At 40.3% G+C, this 4,230-nt stretch overlaps 1 non-coding gene across 1 annotated transcript; it reads right to left on the bottom strand.

Moving 5' to 3' along the window:
- Positions 1-3,733: 3,733 nt before the first annotated feature.
- Positions 3,734-3,840, bottom strand: LOC121024846 (U6 spliceosomal RNA). Its single transcript, XR_005787832.1, has one exon. It is a non-coding gene; the product is annotated as a U6 spliceosomal RNA (small nuclear RNA).
- Between the last annotated feature and the right edge of the window lie 390 nt (positions 3,841-4,230).

A 4,230-nucleotide genomic window follows, 5' to 3' on the forward strand; every position in this document is an offset into this window, starting at 1 on the left:
CTAAATTTATATAATAATTAAAGGACACTTTATTCAAGACCAATTAATTTTTATGGAAAGAACTTGAGGTTTTATCCATAGCATAATGTGTGAAGTATGGATTCTGATATTTTTAGATGTTGACAAAGGAACTCATATACTAAGATGTTAGAGCAGGGAGATCACTTGTGTGTGGTGGTGGGCAATCCATAATCTGTTATAGACTAACCATGTCCAGGTTTCACTTGTATGAGAAAGAAACACATCTGTTTCACGTTTCTTCCTCAGATATCTAATACAGGGGCACAACTATAACTGTAAGCAAAGCAAGAACTTTATCTTTGGAGAATTATTTGCCTTCGGAAATGATCTATGTCTTTCTGAACAACAGATCTCTGCATGCCTAGCAGCAGAGGCAGGTGTGGAAGGTGTGGAGGTATTCAGAGATATAGTGTTTCTGCCTGAATGATATCCATGCCCTCTCTACTGGGAAAAGTAGGTGCTAGAGGGGTGGGGTAGGTGCTGAAGACCTACTTCTTGAGCAGAGTCTTGGCTGCATTAGCACACGTCATAAAGCAAGGGAGCACACTCCTACACTCCTGGGTCAGTGATGTCCTGCGTACCTGGTAGAGGACAAAGACCTGCTATGTCTTCACTGGCTCCACACATTTGCCTATATTATGCCGGCTTTTACAGTTGTATACAGTACACCGGAATTCTTAGTATACAGGCGTGACTGGGCACTCCCTACCAGACACCCCATCCACTGTTAATGGAGCCTGACATCACATCCTCTGGAGAAATGGCTTTTGTAGTTACGTGTCTGAGCTCTCAAGGTACAATGGGGTGAATGATCTCATCAAGAGATTAAGACTGGCCCAGACCACAGGAGGTGGGAGGAGTCCAGAAGAGAAGGCTGGAATCTGCCATTTTAGGCCATGGCTGAAACCCCTGCCATCACTCTTGCTTTAGAAAGGAGAGGCTGTCATATTCTGGGAGGAATCATGCCAGCACTTGCTGTCCATTTGGAGTCATGCTGCTATGCAAATCCTCACATGGGCACTGGCACACACAAACAGAAAGATGTGTTGAAGAAAAAGTGGACACTTGGGAAAGTGACGAGACAGAAAGAAGAAAGCGGTTAAAGACAGGTCTGTCATGGGGCAGCAGCGTCAATTTTTAGAGGTGCATGCACAGAGTTCTTTCCTTTTTTTGCTTTTATTTTATATATTTTTTTTCAATATATGAAATTTATTGTCAAATTGGTTTCCATACAACACCCAGTGCTCATCCCGAAAAAATGCCCCCCTCAATACCCATCATCACCCACCTTCCCCTCCGTCCCACCCCCCATCAACCCTCAGTTTGTTCTCAGTTTTTAAGAGTCTCTTATGCTTTGGCTCTCTCTCACCCTAACTTTTTTTTTTTTTTCCTTCCCCTCCCCCATGGGTTTCTGTTAAGTTTCTCAGGATCCACATAAGAGTGAAAACATAGGGTATCTGTCTTTCTCTGTATGGCTTATTTCACTTAGCATAAGACTCTCCAGTTCCATCCACGTTGCCACAAAGGGCCATATTTCATTCTTTCTCATTGCCATAAGCCACAATTTCTTTATCCATTCATCAGTTGATGGAAATTTAGGCTCTTTCCATAATTTGGCTATTGTTGAGAGTGCTGCTATAAACATTGGGGTACAAGTGCCTCTATGCATCAGTACTCCTGTATCCCTTGGGTAAATTTCTAGCAGTGCTACGGCTGGGTCATAAGGTAGGTCTATTTTTAATTTTTTGAGGAACTTCCACACTGTTTTCCAGAGTGGCTGCACCAATTTTATTCCCACCAACAGAGCAAGAGGGTTCCCGTTTCTCCATATCCTCTCCAGCATCTATAGTCTCCTGATTTGTTCATTTTGGCCACTCTGACTGGCAGGAGGTGATATCTGAGGGTGGGTTTGATTTATATTTCCCTGATGAGGAGCGACGTTGAGCATCTTTTCCTGTGCCTGTTGGCCATCCGGATGTCTTCTTTAGAGAAGTGTCTATTCATGTCTTCTGCCCATGTCTTCACTGGGTTATTTGATTTTCGAGTGTGGAGTTTGGTGAGCTCTTTAGAGATTTTGGATACTAGCCCTTTGTCCGATATGTCATTTGCAAACATCTTTTCCCATTCGGTTGGTTGCTTTTTAGTTTTGTTGGTTGTTTCCTTTGCTGGGCTGAAGCTTTTTATCTTCATGAAGTCCCGGTAGTTCATTTTTGTTTTTAATCCCCTTGCCTTTTGGGGATGTGTCGAGTAAGAAATTGCTATGACTGAGGTCAGAGAGGTCTTTTCCTGCTTTCTCCTCTAAGGTTTTGATGGTTTCCTGTCTCACATTCAGGTCCTTTATCCATTTTGAGTTTGTTTTTGTGAATGGTGTGAGAAAGTGGCCTAGTTTCAACCTTCTGCATGTTGCTGTCCAAGTTCTCCCAGCACCATTTGTTAGAGAGATTTTTCCATTGGAAAATTCTGCTTTGTCAAAGATTAGTTGGCCATACGTTTGTGGGTCCAGTTCTGGGTCTAGTTCTATTCCGTTGGTCTATGTGTCTGTTTTGTGCCAATACCATGCTGTCTTGATGATGACAGCTTTGTAGTAGAGGCTGGGATTGTGATGCCTCCTGCTTTGGTCTTCTTCTACTAAGTTACTTTGGCTATACGGGGTCTTTTGTGGTTCCATATGAATTTTAGGATTGCTTGTTCTAGCTTCGGGAAGAATGCTGGTGCAATTTTGATTGGGATTGCATTGAATGTGTAGATAGCGTTGGGTAGTACTGACATTTTGACAATATTTATTCTTCCAATCCGTGAGAATGGAATGTTTTTCCATTCTTCAATTTCTTCCATTTTCAATTTTTCTAATTTTCTTCCATTCTTCAATTTTTTCCATTTCTTCAATGTCCTTCATAAGCTTTCTATAGTTTTCAGCATACAGCTCTTGTACATCTTTGGTTAGATTTATCCCTAGTTAGTTTAAGCTTCTTGGTGCAATTGTGAATGGGATCAGTTTATTGTCTTTCTGTTGCTTCATTATTAGTGTATAAGAATACAATTGATTTTTGTACATTGATTTTGTATCCTGCAACTTTGCTAAATTCATGTATCAGTTCGAGCAGAATTTTGGTGGACTCTATCGGATTTTCCATGTACAATATCATGTCATCTGCAAAAAGTCAAAGCCTGATTTCATCTTTGCCAAATTTGATGCCTTTGATTTCCTTTTGTTGTCTGAATGCTGATGCTAGAACTTCCAACACTATGTTAAACTACAGCGGTGAGAGTGGACATCCCTGTCGTGTTCCTGATCTCAGGGAAAAAGCTCTCAGTTTTTCCCCATTGAGGGTGATGTTAGCTGGGGTTTTCATGAATGGCTTTTATTATATTTGTGTCCCTTCTATCCTTTCTTGAGGGTTTTTATTAAGAAAGGATGCTGAATTTTGTCAAATGCCTTTTCTGCATCGATTGACCGGATCATATGGTTCTTATCTTTTATTACTGTGATGTATCACGTTGACAGATTTGCGAATGTTGAACCAGCCCTGCATCCCAGGAATGAATCCCACTTGATCACGGTGAATAAATTTTTTTTTAACACAAAATATCTTTCCATTTTTTTTTTTGTGGATTCTTTAATTTCTTTGATTAATGTCTTACAGTTTTTCTTTCTTTCTTTCTTTATTTTTATTATTTTTTTCTCATGCCAGTGCTTTATTTATTCATTTTTAAAAATATGGAACGCTTCACGAATTTGCCTGTCATCTTTGCGGAGGGGCCATGCTAATTTTCCCTGTATCAGTCCAATTTTAGTGTATGTGCTGCCGAAGCGAGCACTGAATAATTCTTTTTATATGCTGTTGAATTCAATTGGCTAGTATTTTCTTGTGAATTTTTGCATCCATATTCATCAGGGATATGGACCTGTAGGTCTCTTTTTAAAATGGGTCTAATGGGTCTCTGTCTCGTTTAGGAATCAAAGTAATGCTGGCTTCATAGAATGAGACTGGAAGTTTTCCTTCCCTTTCTATTTTTTGGAATAGCTTGAGAAGGATAAGTATCTTCTCTGCTTTAAACGTCTGGTAGGACTCCCCTGGAAAGTCATATCTCTTCTTCTGCTGGGTTTAGGCTGTCTTTCTGCTCCCCTCTATTTCCTTTAGGTGTGCTGTTAGAATTTGTATTTGGGATTTTTCTTGTTTCTTGAGATGGGCCTGGATTACAATGTAC

Source organism: Herpailurus yagouaroundi, unplaced genomic scaffold (genome assembly GCF_014898765.1).
Source record: "Herpailurus yagouaroundi ecotype Mexico unplaced genomic scaffold, PumYag 67224, whole genome shotgun sequence".
Classification (NCBI taxonomy): Eukaryota; Metazoa; Chordata; class Mammalia; order Carnivora; family Felidae; genus Herpailurus; species Herpailurus yagouaroundi.